At 39.5% G+C, this 27,039-nt stretch overlaps 1 protein-coding gene across 3 annotated transcripts in view; it reads right to left on the bottom strand.

Moving 5' to 3' along the window:
- Window positions 1–27,039, bottom strand: part of LOC124182753 (forkhead box protein P1-like) — a 212,794-nt gene that overhangs the window by 142,711 nt on the left and 43,044 nt on the right. Inside the window, exon 2 of one of the 3 annotated variants that reach the window (XM_046570400.1) lies at window positions 15,386–15,428. The exons of the other annotated variants lie outside the window; for them this stretch is intronic. The gene's annotated coding sequence lies outside the window, so the exon portion shown is untranslated. The remainder of the gene's footprint in view (window positions 1–15,385; window positions 15,429–27,039) is intronic. 3 annotated transcript variants of the gene reach the window in all.

The raw sequence follows: 27,039 nt of genomic DNA on the forward strand, positions 1-27,039 counted from the left end.
GTTTCTTCTTTGAGAAAAGACTTTATGGTCATTATGACTCGAATGAAAATTTTTATTTTTCGAAATTTTGTTGAAAAAAAATGTTTTTCCTTTCCGTTATATATCTGGTGGGATAGAAATTCACGTATATACATATATATATATATATATATATATACACGATCCGGCCTTTAACCCTTCGCCGCGTGCTTTCGCCGCGAAACCTCGTTACATTTGATTGGCCTATTTCACCCTGTAGAAAAACGTTCTCACCCCCGTGCATTTCGCCAAGAAATTCAGCTGTAGCTTCTTTCCTACGATGTTCTCTCCTCGACGTGCTTTCTTAATTATCTCCGACTACCCTCAAAATCCCCCGAGCAACTTTTCGAACGACCTATTAAAAAATAAAGAATGCAAAAAAAAAACAGCAGGATAACATAGAATTTAACATATTCCTTAAAAACCCGACATTGTCATTTTTCATTTATGCTATAAGCTTGTTATACAATAATTTCCTGCAAATCTTTTGCAAACTGCGAGATGAAATCTGGGACGAAGGGTGAGGGGGGGGAGTAATTATTGTTTCGATCTCGGAAAGTGCGCGGTTTAGTTTGAATTTTCGCGGCTGAAGATTTTCACGGAGGTGATTTCGGCAGTTTCAACCCTTTCCTTAATGTTATAACCGATGAAACTTTAGCCACGGCAATCCGAGGCGGTCTTTTGCGTTTTTATACCTTATCCCTGGCGGGTTTAGAACTGTGCAGCGAAGTCGGCGCTTCTAGATTATACAACCGGCTTCTGCTTATACCGCATCATCTATACCTATATATTTTCTCAGTTGTAAGGGGATGTAATCGTACCAAAAAAAAAAAAAAAAGCTTCTCAACCACAGCAATATTGCGGTGATTTGACAAAATTATCATTGTACATACTTGACATCGATTATAAATACTTCAGTAATTTCACTGAATTTTTTTTTTTTTTTTTCTCTTGTATTTACATTATTGTTGTTGTTATCACTTTGCGAAATCCCGGATTTTGCGTCGATAACGTGATCGATTCGTACGAGTAAACATTCTTCGTTGATTCCGTGAAAACAAAAAAAAAACAACAACATCGTAATGATAAATGGATAAGAAGTAAGGTGAAGTTAAAAAAAAAAGAGCGAGTGCGAATGGGTGAAAAAATATTGTTAAACATTTTGGTACAAGATGCCGGGAGAAAGAGAGATCTGCTAATAAATATTTAAAATTATATCATAATACAAGTAAACACTTACGTTCAATTTCAAGTATAAACGACAAATATTCAAGCTCGAATTTCGATAGTTCGAAAAAAATATAGGGAGACAATATTGGCGGAGAAAAATCAGTGAGCGGTTATTGGGTGGTAATACGGGTATGCGGATATGAATATACGCGATAAAATGTTTACGAGGGCACAACATGTCGCCAATTCCCTGTACATTGTCCCTTGCCTCGCGAAAACCCGCCCTAAACTGACGCTTACGATTTCTCCGACGATAAGCTGTTGCGTAAGTGTATCCGTACGTACGTATAAAAGTGTGTATAGAATATGAACGCAAGATACACCAAAAATCGCGAACCTTTGCCCGGGTGATAAACTCGCAAATTAGCTCGCAAGCTTTCGAAAGGTTCGAATAAAAATGAAAAAAATCAAAAAAAAAAAAAAAATAGAAACGAAACTTACGGTGAAGATTTTTTTATTTTTTTTGGTTTCTTTCTCTCGACTTCGTTGCGAAAGAAAAAATTTTCCCGCTCGATAAAGAAATTTGTACGATCGGTTGTAACGCACAAGTGTTACGAGACAACGATGCGAAACGAAATGAAGATAATTTACTTAAACTGTAGAAAAAATGTGACGGATGGGGAAATTTCATGCCCGAATAATTCGAGACAGAAAACAGAGGAGGGGGGTGTAAAAAAAAAAATTTACGCAATCAGCTACTCGGGATAATTGCGTGGAATGATAAACGGAAAATAAGAGAGACAATAAAGTCGGAGGAAAAAAAAAAAAAAAACAAACATTAAGTACCTACCGCAGGTTGTACGCATCTACTTTGCACAAAAGCTATATATATATATACATGTACGTACCTATAATACAAGGTTGAGTATAATGTAAACAGAAATTATCCGAGTGTATTATAAACGTCGAAGAAAGAAAGAGAAAGAAATGACTGGCTAAGAATGAGGAAAGAAGTAATAAGAAACGAGAAAAAAAAAGAGGAATGTAATTGGCGAATCAAGCTCGCTGCACGAGATGGTCTCATCCTACCTTTCCTACCGTCTGCTACGCGCCGCATTTATTATGCTTTATTGTTACAAGGAAATTGAGTTTTTCTTAACAGTGAATAAGTTTAATACCTCCTCCTCCTCCTCCTCCTCCACCTCCTCCTTCTTCTTCTCATTCCTCTTCTTCTGTACCTTGCTCAGCTGTAAAGCTGCTCGAGCGATCGCTTCGGGCGGTTGAATTTCAGTTTTTTATCCTCCCCTGTCGCCCCCTTCATTCGCGTAATTACAATTCTTCGATTCCCAGCAAATTTAGAACACTAGTTCTTTTTTTTTTTTTTTGTTTTTTTTTTAATTTGAAAAATTTTTTTTTTTATTTTATTTACTTTCGTTTTAAAGAAAATTACACGAATTTGACTTAAAAAGTCAAACATGTTCGTACCATCGACGCGAATTCGAAGTGTATGAAAAAAAAAATCGATCGTCAGTCACCGGATGCGATTTCTTCAAAATTATAGAAAAAAAAAAGTTGTAACAATAATAATTTCAATTCGCCGTTGTGAATTTTTTTTTTCTCCCAAAGCGTCGAATCGCTGGTAATTCTTTTTCTGCGCATCAATGTTGCAAAATTTTTGTTACGTTGAAATTTTTCCTTTCTTTTTTTTTTTTTTCTTCACCGTTTCGTTTTGAACGGAATTAAAAAAATTCGATCAAAAGTCAAAACCAAAGAAGATACGTATTTATAATCATCGACGCGAATTCGGAGCGTGTAAAAAGAATCGATCATCAGTGATCAGACACGTTATCTTCGAAATTCAAAAAAAAAAAAAAAAAGAAACCTTGATTCGCTACGTTCATTTTTTTTTTCTTCGTCATAGCGACGAATCGCTTAAAATTTTGATTTCGTTAAACTTTCACCGTACGAACCGACATAGTCCGCTGTTGATCGGTAGGTGGAAGCACGTGACCGTTTGCAATTAGAGGTGGGCAGGGTGTAACCGGTACAATAACCTAAGTGTAGAATATGTCGTTGACCACCTTGTTAAGGCAGCGATCCGGGGGTCCAAAGTCTCTGGGATTATCGTGATACGTGACCTCGTTAATGCCGGTTGTCATGACTACTTTTGTCGTCGGAATGAGAGAAGGAGAGAGAGAGAGAGAGTGAGTGAGTTTTCTGAAATGTTTGCTCGCCCGTTCTCGAGCGTACGTAACGTGCTTAAATACTAAAAGGTGTTTTGAGCGGAAGGACTTCCCCGTATGCCGGGAGGGGTGAGGTGAAATTAAAAAAAAAAAAAAAAAAAAAAATACACCTCCGAAACGAATCCCTGATACACAAACGCGGGATTCGTATGTTTTTAAAGTCTGAAGTTGTCCCGGTGGGGAAAACAATTGACGGTTATATAATTCTAGGAATTTGAAATCTTTGAACTGTTAAAGTTCTGTGAATATTATCTTGTTATTTATCTTGAAAACGAAATCAAATTTTTCGTTGTGTTGTAATTCAAATTGGCGTGAGTCTCTGAGAACGGTGGAATAGGTTAGGAACGCGGAACAGGAAAGAAACGATGAAATAGTTTAGGAATATGGAACGGAAGAGGAACGATGAAATAGGTTAGGAATGTGGAACAAACTAGGAACGATGAGTTATCTAGCAATGTAACGTGCAAGAGAAAAGGAACGACGAATTGGGTTAGGAATGCGGAACAGAAAAAGAACGATGGATTAGGTCTAGGAATGTGGAATAGACAAGGAACGACGGAATGGAGTGAGACAATTGGAAAAATGGTACAAGGATGCGACGTTTTTGCGAAATTTTATGGTTTATTAAAATAGTTTACATTCGATACGGACACGGTCGTTACTCCCCTACCCAAGATATTCAAGTTTTACACTTTTTGGTTAATCTTAATGCAAGGATTTGATTTTTACGAACCTTATTCTCGATTTGTCCAGTTGATTCCAAGCTCAGACACGAAGGTAACAGTCATTTTCTACGAGAGTTGTAACGATGGGTGAAAAAAAAAAAAAGAATCGACAAATAAGAAAAATAGAATATAGCGAGTTGTAAGCTCGGACGCAAAAAGCGATTGTAAAAGAAACGCGGGTCAAGAGCTCGAGTCTTTTGCATACACAAGTACGTAACAAGTGTGTACTGCTTTTTTGCGTTTACTCTGTTTGTCTTGTTGTTCGAGTCCATGCAACCTGCTCACCTCCGTTCTCAACCGAGTCCAGTTCTCGGACAGAAGAGTAAAAAAGAAAAAAAAAAAAAAAAACACGAAACGAGAATTTTACTGCACATGATAAACGTCGCAAACGAATTCACTCAGTTTTGGTTTAGCAAGCTTCGAAAATTTGTCCAGATGACCGGATTAATAGTTAGACGCGACGTTGACGGTATTTTTTTTTTTTTTTTGTTTTCTTCTCTCCGTATAAGAGTATAATTAACCTGGCCGATTCGTTTTTACTACTTTTTGTGTGATTCGTTTTTACACAGCCCGTCGTAGCAAAAACACAGAAAATAAAGAGAGGGAAGTGAGACTGGAAGGGGAACTGCAAATACTTTCGTTCTGTGCAATACGCACGCCCTCGGGGCTCGCCCTGGATGACTGACGACAAGTTCACCCTTCAATGGAATATGCAGAATCCTGTACAACACGAGCAGCAGGATGCGAACCGGTTCGCAGCATCGCGTCTCGAATGGATCGTATCGACTACGGGTTTTTACGTTAATTATTGTTGTTCGTCGGGGGAAAAGACAATAGCGTAATGCCTCCGGAGGCGGAAGATCGCGAAACGGTGAAAGCCGTTGCAGATGACCCCGTAAAAAATCTACGAACACTCTTTTAAGTGAACAGCTTCGACGATTCTGACCATGAAAAAAATCGCTGTCAAATGATGAAAATATAAGAACACCGTCGATCTGGTGTACAGATCTTAAACCTGGTTCGAATCGCATAATTCAATCCAAGAGTGATATTTTGCTTGAAAAATGAATTCTAAAAATCTTGAAAAAAAAGATATGTCCGGGTATTGTTTCGGAGAAAAGGCTGACTAAGTTTACCCAACCTAAATTAATTGATTAAATATCGTAAAACATCGACAAATTTAAATAAATTGCCAAAAATGTCGAGAAAAAGGGTGACTAAGGTACTCTACTAGCAGTTTGAAAAATGTTTGGGGTGATATCAACCCCAAGTGACCTACTAGGGTTAAATTCTCCGAGTACTTAAAATCACTCGCGTTTCAGGATGTAGCGCAGCTTCTGCAAATTCTTGATCCACCGTTCATTATACCGAACAGATAATTGACCTGATGCGTAAAAATTTCTCTCTCACAGAAACAAGACAAAAGTGGATATTGATCAGCCAAAATTTAGTGTCGGAGCTCGACTGCCCTGAAAGTAGTTGCGTGGAGTGGAATTAGCAACATCCGCAATGTCGAAGCCCGGATGTAAATGACAAAGGTAGAATAGATACACGCCAACGAGTAAACAAGAGCTCTGCTCTTTGCCCTGGATGAACGTACGTACCGCCAACGGTAGGTACGTACCTCCTCTCCCTTCCTGTGATTGCTAATGAATCCTAACGCTGTTAGGTAGACAATAACAGGAGGAAAAAAAACTCTTGGGTAGTATACCACCCGCATACGTATAACGGACAGTAGGAAGGGCAAAGAGTTTGTGTAAACATTCGAGATGCGACGAATGGTACACCATAGGTATAGTATACCTATCCACATGTATACGTATATATCTCCAGCAACTAATCCAAGCAAAGAAATGTAACAAATCAAACAAATCACTCGAAAAGTCTCATCTAATTTTGTCATCGCGTAATTCTCACTTCAAAATTGACATCTCCTTTCATTTCATTCAACTTTTTTTCCATTTCAACATTTTTTTTTTCTTTAATCTTTTTCTTTTTTTTTTTTCATCGCTATTCCCGCTCGCCTCAAATTACTGTCAGTTTAATTCGCAATTGAATATCAAATTATGCGAAATGAAAACATGCTTGAAACAAAATAAGGCGGTCAATAGGCGAATAGATGGTAAGGGGCGGAGGGGGGGGGGGGGGGGGGGGGGTAAAACTGACACAAGTATTATAAATCAATACGAAATATTATACTTAAATCGTGCGTATGGACATACCTAAGTTGGTACATACCCGTACAAAGTATATTTGCGTACAAATGACTAGACACGTGGCTACACATATTTCTGTACCGAAGTAAATAATTACAGGTTGTCAACGGTTGCGTATCGCGACTGTGGAATTGACGGTGAAAGAGGTTGCACGTTAGGAGACGGAAAAAAAAGGTAAGGAAAAGTAAAATTGGAATTGTTTGGGGGGAGGGAGGAGGAAAGATAAAAAAAAAAAAAAAAAACAACCGACGAAGAAAACAAATAACAAAACAATAAAGCTCGAAACAAGGCTACGACGGCAACAAATAAAAAAAAAATAAATAACTAAACAAAAACTACAACAAACAAAAGATACAGCGCAGAACGCAATAATAAATCGATCTCTACGTCATTCGGTGAGCATTTCATTCGCCAAAGTATACATATGCGGTACATGTATGTATATAAATACGTTTTACCGTCGAGAAAACAATTGGTAATGAAAGTATACACGTAAATTGTATACACACATATATATATATATATGTATGATGTGTAACGGACGTGACTCACGCTACTTTTCGGATACCATACACATAATAATTTTCGATTGTATCGCAGACAATTTCAAAACAGATGAATTGCCTGTACAATAGTGATATATAGTAGAAATCGTGATTGAAACAACGATCGAAAAGAGGTGTTAATAAATTCTTCGCGAGGCAAACAAAGGTTTAACGAAATGAGGAAAGAAGAGTAAAGAAAAAAAAAAAAAAACAAGAAGAACAATAAGTAGAAGTTCGTTACATGCGGTAGATTCTTCGTCGCTGTATAAACGAAGTTTGATCGTACGAATAAATCTTTACGTTATTTACATACGTGAAAATGAATTTGATCGATGGACATAAATGGCGGTGCGGTTAATGAATGAAGTGGAATAAATTAAATAAAGACGTGACGAATAATCCGAATACCTGGAACAGAATGGTAAAGTAAAAAGAAAAGAGAAACACACGCAGAGAACTGAACCGCAAATGGATGGTGAAAATTAGAAACAAAAATAAAGATGGGTTAAAAAACAATAACAAACCGAAACATAAAACAAGAGACAAATTTATAACAAAGCTCGATTTCATCCAACGGTCAGTCTTCGTCGTCGTCGAGTTTAACAATGGACGAACGACTGGTGAACGATGAAAATGCGCGTAGTTGCAGGCAGAGATTGCACGAGATGAAAGGTGCTGCAGGTTGGGAGAATCCATTGAAAAGAAATTCGATAAATTGTTGATTGTATAATAATAAACTTTCATTATTTATTGGTTAATTATTGTCCGAGAGATAGTCGGCGAGCCGCGGCTCTTCCCATACATCAACCGGCTCAAGCTAACTCGTTTTTTTATATCTACCTAACCTAACCTATACGCGGTTATTCCATTGTAGACGACAGCTCTTTCTATTCGAAATATCCGATTCACGTTACACGAATGTAACATCCGCGAGTCGCAGAAAATTAACCCGACATGCGACAGGAGAAATAAAAATCTAATATAGAGTGTAGAGTACGGAATACAAACAAATTCCAAGCACGATGGAATGGATGGGCAGAAATAAAGCTCAACACACGCAACCGTGGACCATGTATGCAGTCGAGTGATTTTAACTGCGAGTCGGTATTGCGATAGATGCAGGAACGGTGGAACGGGATGAATGATTTTTAAAATGGTAGACAAACGACGAACGAGATAACTGAAAAGAAAAATACTTCAAGCTTTTTCTTCGATTTACTGTTATTCGGATCACTCGAATTTAGCATAATTAATACCTGTGCTTTTCTTCATTAGCAAGTTGTGAGTATAAGGTAATTATTCTCTTCATCTATTCCAAGTGACGAGATTAGGTTAGGTCAACCCTTTTAGTCGCTCGATACGGTTCTTTTTTTTTTTTGGCACTCAAGTCCAATTATAAAAAATCCTAAAACATGATAAAAAAAATCGTAATCATTCCAAAGTTTGAGTTCTTTTTTTTCAACTGAAAAAGCAAAAAAACTCGGGATTTTGTATGGGATACAAAAAAATTAACAAAAAAACAAAATGAAACAAAGGGTGCCACTTCTGTGACCGAAAGGGTTAAGTTAGGTTAAGTTTTACGTTGTTCACAGTATTGTTGATTCTTTCAGAATATTTACTTACTGAGGAATGAGAAAAAACTCTCAAAACGGACAAACTCAGTTCAACGAAATCTTCAAAAGTCTTCGGAGCGCAGCGTTTGTTTCGTCATCCTTCCGTATCTCAACGAAATTCCGTCGTTCCTTATCCGTCTGTTCAAGACTCGTTACGCAACTGCACATTACAGATGTAAAATCGTACGTAAGCATAACGCCCGAAAACAAACTCACCCCCGAATCTCAAGAAACGACGAAATTTCTACTACTACGAATTTTAACAGGAATTAAAACATTTCGTATTATTTAGTACACCTAAATATTGTAAATATGCATAATTTTTCGTAAAAAATTGTTAATCTTCGTTACAAAATTGTATTATATCTAAATACAAATTTTTACGAGAAACTACGCATGTTTACAATTTTGTTGTTTTTTTTATACAAAATTCAACGAAATGTCCCAATTTTTCTGAAAATTCGTTAAAAAAAAAAAAAAATCATAAAAATAATTATCACCAGAGAAGAGATACGACGTTACGGGGCGGGGGGGGGGGGGAATGATTATTCGACCCAGGCCTCCCAACGTACGTGAGAGAAGGTATAATATGCCCTCTTACATACGTACGACGACTGCGATGACTAGGAGGTGGTAGAAGGGGGTAAAATTAAAGAAAAAGAAAGGCAAAAAAAAAAAAAAAATACAAAAAGCGAAAGAAAAAGAAACACATTATACGCGTAGAGGTTGGTACACGTGCAACGCTGTACGACGCGACGCAGCAACAGCAGCAGCAGCAGCTGTCTTTCGTCTTTCGGGGACCGGATTCTGACACCTATGGCCCACGGGCAGGCAAGTATTATTATTTTCATTCCTTTTCCACGCCGGGCGGCCCCGGCGACTCCTCCTGCAGGCAGGGGAACGAACGACACCGACACTCCTCTGTCCGTCCATCTGTCTGCACAGTCTGGCCTTCGCGTCTCTCCGCAGCTATTATATACCTATGTTTTCCTCCCTCCACTCCGCCGCTGTCGCGAAAAAACCGCAACGACGTAGGTGATCCGTGTCACGTGTCCCTTCCTCCCTCCCTACCTACCTACCTACGTACCTACCTACCAACCTCCCATTTTCTATCTAGATTCACAAACGCAGACGATCTTCTTTTTTTTTACTTTCCATCCCTTCTTCTATCCTTCGTTGTGTGTGCGTGTTTTTTTTTCAGTCCACAACCCTCCTTCGACGCATATACTCCACTTTTTCGGAACCAATAACACACGCGTGCCGGATGTGAACTGATGATTTTTTATTTTTTTATTTTTTTTTTGTCTCCTATTCAGATTTTTGACAATTTACATGTATACTAGAACTTAGGACCCTGAACCATGAAACGTAGTGATACATTTTTCCATACCCTATTTTCGTCGAGATGTGATGTAATAGATAAATAAAATTGGCATACCGAAAATGCAAAAATGACAAAAATAATTGAGGGATGGAAAAATCGTAAGAACTTAACACCGACACTTTTGTATTTTTCGCACAGTTCAATTGCCAAAAAACTGATAGAAAAACGACAAATAGGATAAAATAGAAATACAAAAATATCCTAGTACGATATTCAGTTGGGGTTTACCGTAATTCTCGAATAAAATAAGATTAAGTGAGGACGAAAAAAAAAAAAAAATAGCGAAAGAAAATCGCGACGCAAACGATCGAGGAGGGATGTAAAAATCCAAAATCATCCAGCAGTAGCAATATTTGTCACTTCGGGGGACATTTTATAAGATTTTTATCTGGAACTCGGAGTTTCTAGCCGCCGCAATGAGAGGGCAAAAGAGAGAAAGGGAGGGTAAAACGGGAAAATAGAGAAAAAGAGAGGAAAGAAGATGGGTTCGAGTTGGCGGGAATAAGGGTCGCGGGTCCCGTGGGATAAGACGCGGCGTAGTCGGACGTTGGTTATCGGGTGCGAAATCCATGTGGTGAAATGTAAAAGCTCTTTGACAAATCGGTTTCTATTAGGAAACGGAGCCGGTTATATCGATGGCATTATTTGGCCCCGTGATGCAACCCCATATTTTTAACCCCCCCCCACCACGTCCCTTGTTCATCCCTTGACTACCGATCTCGGCTGATGCGGCACCGCGATTCCTGACCATTTTCACACCCTCCCGGTGTCAAAGACCCTGTCTCTGAAAAAATCCCCGTTGGCCTTTTCTCCGTTCCACGGTGCATGCGATATACGTATAATCATTCACCCTGTAACACTTTCAGCTTTTTCTAGAAGCGCCGCCGATGGTGGGCGAGCAAATGGAGACAAAAGGGAGAATAATACACGTGTATGATACGATGTTTGACTAGAGAAGAAAAAAACGAGAAAATAAAAAAATTTCACCCTCTTTGTTTCGAATGCTTTGTGCACTGCGAAGAATTTCATCACGTGCAACGTGGCCTGCACCCTTGATTTTGTTTAATTTTTCGTGCAGCTTCGCAAAATGTTAATAAAATTTTTCGCGGCAGAGAGAATAAAACGAATGTTTTTTTTTTTTTTTTTTCTTTTGCCTAATCAAACAACAGGACGTTCGAACTTTGGAAAGCGTATCCCTTGAAGAAAAGTAAAGCGAAAGTTCTTAAAGTTCTTTCAATAAAACTTCAAGGGTAGAAACATTTTCGAGCTACAGTTGACTTTCTAAGATTGACGAATCAGTGAGTCGACACGTGACTCGCAGAGAGAGAGAGAGAGAGAGAGAGAGAGAGAGAGAGAGAGAGAGAGATTTAGCTGAACTACAGTTTCTGATTTCGATATCCCGTAACTTGAAAACAATTGGTTCTTCGATTTTCTTCCAAAATACTTTCGTCGTGGATTTTCGTGGAAAGAATTTACCATCGGTTATGGTTTCATCTGTGACAATACATTTTGCCACAGTTATCGGAGTAACAAGAACGAGTTTAGCGCTAAGCTGGCGAATATTTGAAGGGGTGTAAAGGCAAGGAGGATAATAAATATCTTGTCGGATGGTGATTTTTGGTATCCCTTGTACAGAACACTGGTAATAGCAAGGTAGTCAAGTGAGGCGAATAATTAGGGGATCGTAATTATTAGCTTGCAAGAATTATATTTCTCTATTCAGCAAGTCGTGTGCGGATCCTCGACGAGGGTAGGTTGTAGGTAGGGTGAAGTTGGAGAGGGTAGTTATAACAGTAGACGTTACAAAAAGCTGCGCATGGGTCAAGTGTAATTATACCCAACATAAATACAATCCTGCATTTTGGCGGGGCGGCGGAGGGGAGGAACGGGACGTAATTTTTGTCAGTAAGCTCAAAAGCTCTGCACTGTTCACGTCTCTCTCTCTCTCTCTAGATGTAAAGCTCGACCGTTGCCCACTTCCAACGACCTTTTTTCAGAAACGCTTTTCCAAATCAATTTATGGCGTGGCAACGCTGCTCCAGAGCCACTATTCTCATTGTCCAACAACCAAAGTCCTCCGTGTTATTTTCGCCTGAACCTCCAACCCCAACACTGCCTTCGCCAAAAAACGAAATTACGTCTACACGTTCACTGCATACAAACGTAAATATGATGTATTTGATAAAAATTTCAATGTAGATTTTGTTAGATACAACGACTATCTTGTTTGAAAACTCTAGTGGCACGTTACAGAACTAACATGATATATTTTGTACTTCCAAGTCAAACATCTAGATATTTTTGACACTCTGTGATCGTGACCTTTTTGAAAGAATCGTTGGTTAGTTTCGTGTTATCTTAAACACAGATATATCGTGTGTAAACAAAAGATTTTGAATAAATACTGTTTATTAAACTGTAATACAACAATAAACACTGCCAAACCACAGACAGATTTATCACTCCCACAAACACAGGCCTGCAGTTTTTTTTCAAATCCGTTAAGTTTCAAGAAAAATTTTTCAAAATATTAAAATGCCGTTTCTAAAGTAAAAAACCTTTTGTCGGAAAAAACTTACCAAGATATCCACGATCACTGAAATAATTGACAATGAAGGTGAAGTTGGGTTGGGAAAATTGGTATACATTGTGAGACTTCTGAGATCTGTAACCAAAACCAACGTTCCCTAGTGCGAATATACAATCACGACGGATAGTGAGGCTCTTATGCTATATTGAAAATAGAGGGGAAAATATTCATAAAATCGGATCTTAATCCTTGACGTGTAAGTATAACGATACATACAAATTCCCTCTATTAACCTGGTTATCGCCGGTAAGCCAACCCTCGGGATGAAGGAACCAGACGAGTAGGGATGGCTGAGAACCTCGTTGTAAAAGGGGCAAAAAATAATAAAAATTTTGGAATAACGAATCCGCCTCCCGAGTCATGTTTGGCATCCTGACGGCCCGGGAAATTCGAATTATTTTCATATACTACTGAGTTGAAGAAGTCAGAAATTGATTTAAAAAAAATAAACTGTGCAATGGGGATGAAACGTTTCCCCTTGTCTCGCAAGCGGCTCGAGGCTTTCCCTTACGGTTTTCCGGCCTCTGAATCGTCTCACATTCAACCCTCCTCAGGGTAGGATACAAATACACAACAACGGAGTCGTTTAACGGCACGACGCCACGCCGCGTCGAGTCGAGTCCCCTCTCACCCCAGTAAAAACGGCGAAGAAGAGGTTGCGGGGTGTGAGGGTTCAGGTTAAGAAGAGGGAGGTGGTGGTGGTGGAAAGAATCCCCGCTATTTTCCTCAGGTTTTTCTCACGTTCCTGGGGAAGCCACTTTTGTTAAGCGGTTAAGAGAGTGGATTGTTGCGCGAAAAGAGGGCGGCTATTTCCCACCTGATATAAAAATACATCACGACGAAGGAAAAGAAGCCTCTCGGCGAGAAGAATAATTGACTCGACTTAAGAGATCCCCCGATGAGAGCAGGGTGAAAAAAAAGGTGAAAAAGGGCGGTAAGTTGAGGGATGAAAATTAACGCTCTGTTATACAATAAAAGTCAAATGGCGCATTATCGCAACAGATCGTCAACTTAGCCAGGACTCTGAGGCCCTGTGTTTTTTTCATGGTCTACCATTTCAAAACTACTCGTCCCATAAGCTTGAAAAAATTCTTAAATATTCCTAAAAAAATTGTAGTATCAACCCCGTAGATTGCTTCTTCGGATATGTGGAATTTTTTTTCTTTTTTTCATGAAAAAAGTGGTCATCTTTTAAATTTTTCATATTTTCCAAAAAACTCGAGTAAAATAATGGTACAATCTGACAGATCCCGCGTGTTCTCCGAGGGTTCAGTTCGCATCAAGAAAGTGAAAAAATGTTTTCACGTTTGACAATCTAGCGTGTATTGGTCACCGTATTAGGGGAGAATATTCAGTTTCGCAAGGTGCAGTAACCGTTTCAATAATGGAATAGTGTAGTCGAGTGTCTGTATCATTTAATAACGCGGGGGTTGGATATGTTCGAGAACATGCTCGGGTATACCGCGGAATACCATGGATCCTGCGATTGCAGCACTGCAGGTTACACTTTAATTAGCAGAATGCTAATATTTCTTGGTCCGGTCGTATACAATGGGGTAGTATTCCCGTTACCATAACCAACACCAATGAACACCGCAGGTTTCCACAGCGCGGCTACTGAGGCGATGGAAAATTGTAAACCCCCTTTTCGGTATTACCAAACGAGTCAAGTATATTGTATATAAATTTCAGCCACTGCAACGAGTGTAGGGAAAATAATACAGTCGGTTGCCTACCGGCCACTAGAACCAATGGTGTATAGAACCGTTTTCACCCCAGGCGCAGGTGATGCACTTGGTGCAAAAGATACGAGGAACACTTCGATTATAGGTAATTAACTTTAATTGAAAACCGTTTCTCTCCTCCTATATCTATTTCCCTTTCTCTTGTTTGTTACATATTTTTATTTCCTATATATGAATAAAATTTCCATACGAAAAGAATGAATGACACCAAACTCGCGTTTTATTCAATGTCTTCATTTGCTTCACGAAAAGTCTCCAAAGTTTTGAAAAACGAAGAGACGAAAAAATGATTAATTCTCCTTCGGTCCTTCATGCCGCGGACCTTATGCGACATGTCAAAATACACGTTGACTACAGTCTTCGAAACTCGGAGAGAAACGACGCGCGTGGAGAATAAGAATATGTGATCGTAAAACTACGGTGTAAGCACGTACGTATAACTTTGAAAAGTTTTGTTGTAAATGGATTCAGGAAGAATTTGTTTGCTGCGAGATGTAGTCGGATGGGTATCCGCATGCAGGGCTGAGGGTGTCTTTAAGGTTAGCCGCGTGTCTATATACAATATACATGGGTACGCAGAAGACCCTAAAAGGTAAGTGCTGTTTGTAACAACTGCTCTCAAAATTCCATCCTTCATTTTGTACACAGATTTATGCATGCGGATATACTTGCGCGTCTATCATAGCTATACACTTGTAACGCAAGAGTCAAAGGATAAGCCCAGTTATGCTTCTGTACCGTAATGCGAAACAAAGTTTTACACGAAGCCAAGAAACCCTTCGAACATTCCACCGCATCGTGCTATAGATTCTAGTTCAACGATCGTTGCAATGAAAATTGCATTCGAGAATTCTGTTGGTGTATGGATATTAGGATGTTGCACGAAAAAATTATTCGCAAATTTCCATATGGCAATCATTGAAAAGTTTGTTTGGGTTGGCAGAAAGATGGCCATCTTAAGCGCCACATTAAATGTAACGTACCACGCTCATCTTTGTCGATAATCTTTCTTCCAACCCAAACAAACTTTTCAGTGATTGCCACGATGGAAATTCGCGAATAATTTCTTCGTGCAACACCCTAATGGATATCCTTGTAGTGTTTTCGAAGCAAATAAACAGTTGTAAGTTACTCACAATTTTGAAATCAGGCTGCTGGAAAGGTCCCTGAGAGACTTACCTGAAACAGTAAATGATTCAACGGATCAAAACTAAAGTCATAAAAACCCGAAGGCTTTGTCGGGTGGAAGACAGACGTGAGAACAAAAGGAGGTGAATATAAATTGCGATCGGATTGGATTGAGAGTATATATATATATATATATATATATATATATATATATATATGTATATGTATATAAACGGGGTGTAAGGGTGTATTGTTTAGTCCGGCTGGTGCAGCAGCAGTCGTCCTCCTCGATTCTCTCCTCCTGCACCCTGCACCCCTCGTCATTTTATCAGCAGCAACACCAGCCTCATCAGAGAGCGAAAACAATGAGGGCACAACTGGCACAGCAAACGTGTGCCCGTATCCTCTCATCACACTCTCGTGTGTATCTCCATCACTCGATACGTATACTCATACTTGCGATATACTCTACCACCGCCAACTTCCGATGATACTCCGCCGTATCGATTGCTTCATGCAATTTCGATGCATTGTCGACGAATTCGAGGGTGTTTTTGTGGTAAGACTACAGTAGGTACTACCGTTATACTGGAGTACATGATCGTATAGTGGACGACATGCTTGTGCTGAACCGATCCCAACAATTTTTACTACGTCGTCTGTCAACCCTTAATGTTCCACAATAGCGAATTGCTTCGAGTCATTACCATGATTCTTAAGAAATTATATGAAATTGAAAATTGAATATTTGCGTTCACAATGTGTAAGCAACTTACAGTGACGCTAAAAAATGAGATTGGAAGTACTGTGACTATATTAAAATTGGTTATGATCAGTTACTATGGGTCTTTGATAATCCACAAAGTACTTATTGGAATTCATCCATGATTTGACAATGTCATCAGCTTTTGACTATATCAAAGCACGAGCAAAACATTCCTAATCTCTACATCAGCAAATCTCTGACAGCTCTAACCCTTTTTCAAAGTTTGACGCTTAAAAATATGTGATCATTTTTGTTTTTCATTTCCAATAAAGGAGTACCTTGGATGGCGAGAGAAGTACCAGCTGAGAGGTTCGGAAAAATTTGACTGCATTAACGGAGGGTGGAGGTTCGGCTGCAGTGCAGCAAGACTGATAATCTCGTAATTGGAAAATTGTGACTGTGATACCGAGGGCGAATCGAGGAAAGCTGCCAAGGTTTAGGCGGTCTGTGTAAGCCTGCGTCCGCGTCGTTTCGCGTCTCCTGCAGACGTCGGGGTCGGTGGGTACAAACGCTGTCTCGGATTTCAGTCCTCTCTATTGTCGTATACACACAATGATCGGGCAAAGCGGAGAGAAATAGAAATAAGATAATTGCTATTATAATTGCTATCCCCTCCTACTCTTTCTTCTTCTCCTACTCATCATCATCCCCCCTCTGCAAGCCCGCTTCTCGCTCGCTCGTTGTACTCGATAAACTACAAAGTAAAAGTAGGTTCACACATGGCTACCGGTTTGTGTGAGCGTGTGTATGTGTGTGTGTGTATTCGCGAACCTCGCATTCGACACATAGAGTAACTTAAATTATTGTCACGACAGTTCACTACTACCCATTGTCAAGCTCGCAAAAACAACTCCTATCCGACCTCCGAGGCAACTCGACTATTGAACAACGACCGCGACTACGAATAGGAACGACGAAAACGATGGCTTGGAATGTCTGGATTATCGGCAAAGGAAATATAAATGAGTAATACAGGTTTCCTTGAGAACCAAGGCGACGTTGGTTTGCTTACCGCAAATTGCTATGTTCAGGAAATTCGTTAGAATTTCCGGTAAAAGGAGGTACGATGGATGTGGATATCAAAAAGGATTCAACGATCTTGAATGGTTCTCGTAAGATGTACGCATACAATTAAAGTAAAGATGTAAAGAAAAGAATGACCATAGCTCAATTTAATGAAACACTGGTCGTTTTACGAGGGGATTATTCAATCACCTGGCCTTGGATAATAGCATCATTGTGTACAGGGTAATTGATGCCATCTTAGGTCAGCAAGTTATGTAGGCTGCAGGGATCCCAGCTATGGATAGTGCAAACATTAGAGAAGAAGCAGCCGCGTTATACATACATCTTGAAATTTGGTTGTATGTGCCAGCGGAATTCATAGATTGGGTCTCGCTAACAATCACCGTTGAATTACTGCCTCAATATCCATTGTGTACCCACCTTCCTTACTGCCTCGCTGCAGGATATATTCGGGCCTATACCTAGGCGAGGCCTGGCTAAAGACGATGCCTACTACAACGTGTGTACACACATACCCAGACCTTCTTCGGGAGTAAAGCTGGCTGAGTTTGGACCAGCCGAGAGTCGGCCAAGAGAAGATATGTATATTAATGGGGGCCAATCTTACATAGTTCTGTTTATCTTGCCATTCTACTACTCCGCGTATACAATTACTACCCTTTCACTTTGGTATTACACTCGGAGGCAAGGGTTCAATTCCCAGTTTCTACCCTCAAGGTATCAGGCCAAAACCGAACCCCTTAACCTGGCCCAGCTTACCCCGGCATAATTTTATACCACTACTGCAACGGCACGAAGAGTTTACTCGGATTTAGTAAACTACCAGTAGTGAGATTCGCTCCTTTCAACCATTGGAAAAATCACACGTTGATTGAACATGTTTTGAACATGATATCCTCAAAAAGACCTCGTCCATTTACAGCTGCGAAAAAATTTGCCTGATGCAACGAAGTGTACAATAAAATTGTGCAGAGCTATTTGTAAAACCATCAATACAACGTCCTGAAATCTGTTGACTGGGTGGAAATTAATCACGCGAGGTCGCAAACTCTCGACCCCGAAGTATGGGGGATGGGTTCAGAGTTGGAGCGAGGTCTAGACGGTAAGGGTATTCTGGTGTAATGCAGTGTTTGGCTCTTCGGCTTCTCTCAGGTACCTATATTAACAAGGATAGACGCGAACCGAGTAACCGACTACAGTTGACGTGTACAACAATGTTCAGATTTCAAGGCCAAAGGGTTGGTAATAATGTACAACCCTGGTAATCTCAAGAACAAGTCCCTTCCTACCACCATACAACTTAACTCGCCAGATGCCCAAGGGTGCAAGGGAAGTTTATGGTATACACTGTACAAAGCTTACGAAACCAGTATGCATGGATTTACTGATGAGTGGGGCATACTGCAGGAATTCAAAGTTCAGTTTGCACTTTTGAAATCACGCAAAAAAATTGATGACACGAAGTGATGCCTTCGAGCCTTTCGAAGCTCAATTTCTCCATCACCATCATTTCTCGCCTCACCTCGAATAGTGATGTAATGAAAATTTTACCTTGTCAAGCATTCACAGAGAGGTAATTGGACATCGGTATGACGGACGTAAATGGGTTGAAGGTTTAGTGGAGAAAACGGCAGGAAGAAAAAAAAATACTCTACTTTAACCAGCTCGTTCAATAGTCTGCAGTGCAGACGACACGTGAAACAGTTTCTGGTACTGCTGTCAAAATACTTTCACACGGTATGTATATACAGAGTTTTGGCTTTACTGCACACGTTTATATCTGGTAAAAATCTCCTCAGGGATCTTGTTATCTGGCACTTGAAGTGTCCTCCTTATCGTCGTCTACAAGAGTCCAAGGACTAAAGACTATACCACGTATATTGTACACTTTTTCGGCCATTTTTTTCATTTTTCTTCAGTCCCAATTCACGCAAAATAAAGGTTAAGGCAATGACACGTTCTTCAACATCAGCGCGGCATTAGTCCTATTTAATAAACAAAGAATGAAAAAATTAATGGAGTCCAGTACGAAGCTTCAGTTTTTCCACAACCACATCTTCAGCACCGATCTGGTTCACTTTTTACCTTCTACTTTATATACACACAATACGTTGCATTATACGCACGGATACAATGGAAAGAGTGAAAAAGTGAGACGGCCATAGTAAAAAGTGACAGAAAAAAGCTGAAATAAGTGTGTGCGCGTGAGGGAGAGAGAGCGAAAGAGGGGAGTTCAACGGTCAGTATCGTGGCTAGGTATTGTCCGGCCGCAGTTTCGAAAATAATCGTCGACTGAAGCTAATGGGGTGTAAAGTCCGATATCAAAATATCTTGGTTTGGGGGTGTGTTGGTTGGGGCTTGCAAGAATGGTTGGACGTATGTATCTGGACCCAGTGTCCGTCGTGTGAATTCCGGTTTGGTTGATTTTCCGCAACTTTTTCTAGCCCACCAACATAGAGACGACGACACGTCAATTCTTCCCAGCTCATGCAGTGACCCGTCCCCAAACAACAATCCATAAAAGCTTCACGAAATGAGGACAACGAGGTAAATCATCCAGGGACAAAAGTGCGGAAGTAAAGGCGTTGGAACAACCTGCATAGTGTCTCTCCCCCTACCCTCCCCCCTTTCGTTTATGAAACGTGGTACTTTACACGCCCCAAAACAAATTGGCACAAACATGATGTCTGTTATATGAAACCCCAGATCAAATTTCTGGGACTCTTCTTGATTTTCTATTTTCAAAAGAGGTTTGAATAACTTCTTCGTTGTTCTTTTTTTGGACTGTTAGACCTGCATGTTTTCTTTTTCCTTGATCTCTTTTCGGACATGCAGGTTCAAGTGATCGACTTGGCTGGAATTTGTACTATGGATCATTACATTGCTGGTGAAATAAGCAGACGTAGTCAAGAGTAAACGACTCTGAAAGTAGTGAGTAAAGAATAGAATTTACACGCGTGTACAGTATAGCAAATGAGTCACGTATATTTTTGAACAGATCACATCCTCGACGTCTGTAGTCCAGTATATAAGGTACCAGCTCTTTACCGTGCATATCTACCCACCTATGCCTATCGATGTGACAAGTCGCGAGAGTTAAAAGTAGATCGACTGAAATGTCGGTTTGCATTATACAAACAGTTGACTTATATTTATAAATGTGCGACCGTTGATGTTGACTATAGTACTACAAGCTATAGTACCATCGGTATATACCAGTCTATATGCTCCAAGTAATATTGAAGTTTACCACGTTCTCGATGCGTGCGATGAATATACTCCGTCATTCGTAAAAGCTCAACAGATTGTACAACCTAACCTAACCCAACCCTGGTTTTAAAGATTCCCTTTTACATTATTCAGACACAAATAGAGATAATTCATAGATTTTTGATCCTTTCATCGTCTTTAGGGTACATGCCGCAATGAAAAGGGAAACAGACAATGAAATATGCGGTGATCCGGAGAAGGGATATATTAAATCGAACATTGAGGATGTATCGACAAATGGATATCGACGGTGTATTAAGTGGTGAAAATTCTACTAGCTACGAAGGGATAGATAAACAGGTCGTTTGAGATATGCTATAAATACGTTTACAGCGAGAAACCTATCCATTATTCATCGACCGGTACCGTGTCCGACGTTCCGAGGCTCTGTAGAGTCTTTGCTCGATAATATACCTTACATACGTATACATTCGATTCTCGTAGGGAAACTATTTTCTCCTTCGGTCACTCAATTTTATATCGTTTATTTCATCATCCCACGACAGAAGGATGAATCTCGCTAAATATAAATTGACATGTACTTACAAATTTTTCTAGTAAATGAATGATGAAGTAGAAGCTTCCATGATTATTCGGGTAATCAGCATACAAATCTTCAACCTCCCTAAATGTATATCCCCCCCCCCCTTCTTAGTTGAAAAAAAACGTACAGCTTGATAACCTCGTGCATGTTTGACTTGAAGAATAAACTTATTGTTCCATTTGATGTACAGTCGAAAAGATACATAATCTGCTTAATGATGATCTGAGCAAAAATTGCAATCAAACTCCGATGATGAAATGACACCGCAGTGTGTAACGAAAGTTCACCTATCACCTCAAGTGAAGATTTAAAAAGAAAACAGAAAACATCCGAACTCTACAAGTTCTACAATCTGGGGAAAAAATTGAGTCTGGAAGTGAAGTTAGCAGGCAGCATTTGCCAGGCTACGATCGTCTCGCACTTTGATGGTTAGAGCTGGTCGGTCGAATTCGGATTCAAAGTTGGCGATGCACATGCATATAAGAGAGAAGCCCAGAGGTAACGGTTCGAAGCGGTTCGCGTGTGAATGAACTATTACGCGGAGAGACGCGCCCGACTTTCCAGTGGCTGTGATTTCTGGCTCGAAGCTCTAGGTGCACAGCATGCCTCCACTATGCTCAGCTCCTCCACCACCTACCTTCAGGGCGAAGCGCTAGGGGTCAGACACCCGTGTACACACCTATCAGCCACCTGCCCCCACACCCGGACCTCCTTGTTTGGAGTAATTTTCACCAGCCCATGCACGAATACCTCGAACTACGCCCTCCCCAGACGTCAGCAAACTTCGATTACTTTTGGCCGAAGAATTGACGGGGTTAAAACACCACCCCCCAGAGTACCAAGAGTTCATTCTTTCATCAATCGTCTTTTCGACGTAATGCAGATGCTTGGATCATCCGAGGACGTAACTTTTTTAAACCTGTGATGGTGACGATTAGTCCTTTACCACTGTTGGTTTGTACTTCTTTCATTTTAATGGTATAAATTCATGTTCCCCAAAATCTGTTTCATCTCGTTTACTTCTTTTCAGGCGAATGTAAAGTCAGAGAATGTTATTCCAGTCAAATTTGCTGGAGTAGTACAGTGGTGGCCTGTTAACCAGTTGGTTTTCAGAACTCCATAATCATAAACAAATGTCGATATTAATATTTGTACAAATTTGCGTGTGACGCTAATTTATCATGAAGCATTGACGCCACCGCAGTCAGTAAGTTGTTAACGTGGCTAACAAGTTCCAAATAGTTGTTGATACACCGTGCTTCTAGATCTTTTTCATAGTAGGTATATTTTTCATGGCTTATGTGTTACTCGTCAGTTACGAAGTTAGTATCTCAATGAATCTCAAAATGAAAACTAACCCATGTACGTTTGGGTTGAAATTTCTTTTAGCATCTTCTCTTTGAACCCATCCTTCATCGAAGTCGGGTTCTTGCAGACCCCTGAAGGCGTCCAAGGTGTGATAATTCTTCAATTTGACCTCATACTTTATTGACGGGGGGTGGGGGGATGATGGGGCGTGTATACGATGTGTACGTGCGTGTTTGTGTGTCCTTTTGAAAAGGTACAGCCTCCTTTTACCCTTTGGCCGAGTGGACTGGTGGGATGGTAGGATGCAGCTTGTGTGACAGAAAACAATGATAACTCTCGCGTCCCGTCCCGTGTTATACTTTGAAGGGAGGGAAGGCTTAAAGGGCGAATGACTCAATGCCCCCACATCAACAGGGTCTCATGTTTCTTTTATTAGCCAGACAACGTATGAACCTTGTACGCAGAGAGTGAAAACACCCCGTTAGAGCGCAATAACAACGCGGCTTCATACAACTTTTTTTTTTTTTCACCCGGATTCCGCACCCTGTAAGGAATTCTTTACTCTTTTTCTTCGCTTCTTACTTCTCATCACCTTTGGTGATTGTATCAGAAATGTATTTGTAGTATTGGTTTCTCTCGAAAATAACTTTTTCCAATTTCAACCAATCTTCACGTTTTTTAACCACCAGAATCCAAAAAAGCGGAGTTTTAAAAAATTTCGGACGCAGCTTGATGAAAAAATTTTAAACATACAGAATGTTATCACGAAATAATGGTCATGACAGATTGCCATCTTCCTTTTACTTTAAAGTTCAGTTTTTAACCGACAAACCTATACTTCTTTTTCTCTTCATTACTTAATAAGTAATATTATATGTTTCCCAGTTTTTATATATTCAAGTGACAAAAATTGTATTAATTCCTTTTCTTTTTTTTTCTTTTTTTTTCTTTTCTTCAATTTTTCTCCTAAAACTTTTTTATTCCGCTACCAAGTTCTAATCAGTTTCAGATTTTTCACTCCACCTTTATTGAGGTGATCGCGGAATTTTGTCGGACGAAGAAAAAGACTTCTAGGTATTTTCATTGTAAATGAAAAAGCGTCGCGAAAATTTTTTTCATTCTTGCACCGCACAATTTTTCGTTCAACCCCCAACCCCGAGGATCGGACCACCTCTTCAAATTCGCTCCAACTACCACCCTGGAAATCACTTCGGAAAGGACCGTAGGTGGATGCGTGGGAATCGCGCGTGTTCCAGAATATTATAACGGAATTTATACTAAAACCGAAAAGACCGGATTTAGGTTGTCGACGATTCAACTCTCCACATGGTACACGTAAGTGACGTCTGGTCGTATATAATACACGTACTGGTCATTCGTGGTGCGTAGACCGTAATCGTGATTTCTCATAATGAACGAGATAAGACCGACGGCCATTTGGACATATCGATATACGATACCGGGAGCTTTGCGGAAGCCGGGCATTTAGTTGTATAATATTAGGCACACAATCCCGAACGATGTGTTACAGACACCGTAGAATTTAATCCATCAACAAGCAAGGGTGCCAATGTATAATCCGAGGTCTATCAACACAGGTAAAAGTTGATCGATCGTTGTATGAAACGATAAATTTCGTTGCATATTCAACTTGTATCCAACTATATTTATAACAATAAGATTTATGCGAATTTCGTGACCATGGTGGATTGAATGAGTGAAAAGATTTCGTCGAAGATGGTCATTTGATGAATAATATTTATTTCAATGTTTCGACCGGGTTAAGAAAACATTTAACATCCGTAAAATAAGACACCTCCTTGCATAATGTCGTGCAAACAACATCCAGTCCGTAAGATTGTCACCAACTTTTTAAATAATATTATTACAATCAATCCCGAATTGTAAAATTGTTTACTTCGGAACACAAAAAGTCTTGTGATTCATCTTATTGTACAATTTCTTTATAATCAGTTTCTCACCTAGCCCATAATTTACTATTAAAATATCTTGTGTTATCTTATTTCGCGCTGGGTTAGCACCCTGAATTCAACAGTTAGTGAAAAATTATCTTAGCAAACTATTTTTTCACTCTGTCTCTTTAACTTAACATGTAACAAACTAAAATTTTAATAGCTCAGTGTTAATAATACCCATTAATAGGATCAGTTATACAACATTTTGGCCGGTTCGAAACATTGAAATAAATATTATTCATTAAATGACAATCTCCCTCCGAAATCTATTCACTCGTACAGCACTAAGCTTAACTAAGATAAAACTGGAGTCAGAAAACCCTGAGGAAATAATTGACACTTCGCTGTATAGAGTGTGAAATTTTTTTTTCATTCCACGATGCAAATTTTCATCCTCGTTGTGCGTTCGCTATTTTTTTCCATGTGTTTTCTTTTTTCCTTCTTGTTTTTTCTTTTGTTTTTCAGTTTTTTTCAACCGCGCGGCACATTTCAGACAATATAACAACCGATCGAGCAAACTCGAATAGAACCACGAACATCGAAGAGTAAATTCAGGATTAACTGGTAATGCAGCACATGGTGATGCACGCCTCGACGATATGGTATTTCATTCTCTCTCTCTCTCTCTCTCTCTCTCTATTTTCTCCATAACGGTCACGCGACGATTTCCCTCAAGGGAAATTATCCACCCCCGCCCCCCCCCCCCCCCCCCTAGCAGATTCCCTCGCGGACTTTTCCCTCAGCACGCCCCATGGATATGGGTGTTATAGGTGTGGGTAAAGGTACGGACGAAAGGTGCTTTCCCAAGCGCTGATACGTCTCGTCGAATGTCATCTGCCCACATCCCCAACCGTCCGACGATGGTCAATCACCTGTCCGAATACTCAGGCTTGATTTACCTACACCCTTCTCCGATGCGAGTTGATTTTTCCAGACACTTTACACACGACTCTATCATCAACCACACGTCAGTCCAATTTCATTCGGGGAACTAGAAAAATCCTAAACATCATGGATGAGTAGAATTTTCGCATTTAAATGACAATTGTTACTCACTCATCGGGTCGATTACTTGCAAAACTTTCACATGGAGATATTTAAAAACTTGGCATTTTTACGATTCTTTTTTTTCTTTTTTTTTTGGATTTCTTTCTCTGCAGAGGCCTGACGGTTGGAATAAATTTTTCGAACAAACTTTCCTCTTGACTACGTTAGTTGAAAAAAAATTACCAACGATAACCCCCCCCCCCCCCCCCACATGTTTCACAACTTTTCAAACCGTGATTTTGAATTTTTCCAAACCTTCTTGATTTCATCTCAGGGTTTATCAATTTTTTATTTTTTTTTTTATTTTTTTCACTTAATCCCATTTTCCGATTATGATTGACAAATTTCTTTTTTTTTTTTTTTTCAATCCACTTTCTCGATTTACCGAGATACAAATTGAAAAATTTCCAGGCCTTTACAGTTTCGTCTTTGATATCGACAACGATAAGCAACTTTCCTGTTTCCCATGACTCGTTGTAATCTGTATTGTACAAATATTGAGAATAAAGAATGAAATGAAAAAGGAAAAAAATTGTTTTCAATAATCGATATAAGAAAAAAAAGAAACAAGACTAAAAATTTGATGTCACGTTTAATACCGTCCCGAATTCAATGTCCCATCGACCAGAGACTGTCACCAATAACTTTTGGAATGTGACAGATTTGGCGGGATTTAATCCACCGCATTATAATCCGCGTGATGTTCCGATTTCTCACACCCCCGCTTTCTTTTTTTTTTTTTTTTTTTAAACCACCCCCAAGCCGCTGCTTATCTCGGACTCTTTTCTTTCAAAAAAGCTGAGTCGACGTTGCGCTAATGAAAAATCTCGAGGCAATAGAACCATCTCTCTCTCTCTCATTTTCTCTCTCGCTACATATTCTGCGGCTAGAAAGATTGAAAATCGTCCGACAAATACTAAAACTGCTGATTTCATACGTTGTCCGTTGTCAAAATTTCGTGAGAAAAACTTTGTGAATTTGATCTATTTCGAATCTTTAACCGTATCGTTGATACTGCAGTCAGAAACACGCGAAATTCCAACATATCTTCGAAACGAATGCAAAATAAGATTTTAGTGGAACAAGGAGAGAAAAAAAAGGAAAAAAAAAATCAAACTGTAATGTTTGCACAAAAATGGAAGACGAAAACAAAATTGAAGCAAAGAAAAGCAGGGAAAGAAACCCGAATAACGTTATTGTCAAGATATTTTTAAGCAGTTACTCATTGTTTACGACGTTTCGCCGATGATAAACATGACGCGAATTCAATATGTATGTGCATACGGAATCAACTAAAAGTGAGAGAAAAGAGAAAAAAAAAACAAAAAACTGAAAGGAAAGTAAATACTAGTAGATAAACGTATTGTAATGTGTAGACGTGACGTGATGCGCACGACAGGAATCCGATTCGATGGTGAATAATTATACATATAATTTTTCTACATATTTTTTTTTTTTGTTTTCGCCTTCAAGAGATTCCAGAATTTGTTGATCGCTTGTATAAAAAAATAATAATAATAATAAGAATAATAACAATACAACGCGACGTACGAGGTACGTAAATGTACGTTGACAATTGCATAGTAACATCCATGTTATGCAATAATTGTGCGAAATTTGACGAATGATGGTAGAATAAGTTGGGAAAAAAAAAAAAAAAAAAAAGACAAATCAACGACGAAGGCCGCAGACAACCTTCGAAGTGAGACAAGCAAAAAGACCTAT

The sequence above is a fragment of the Neodiprion fabricii genome, chromosome 5 (genome assembly GCF_021155785.1).
Source record: "Neodiprion fabricii isolate iyNeoFabr1 chromosome 5, iyNeoFabr1.1, whole genome shotgun sequence".
NCBI lineage: Eukaryota > Metazoa > Arthropoda > Insecta > Hymenoptera > Diprionidae > Neodiprion > Neodiprion fabricii.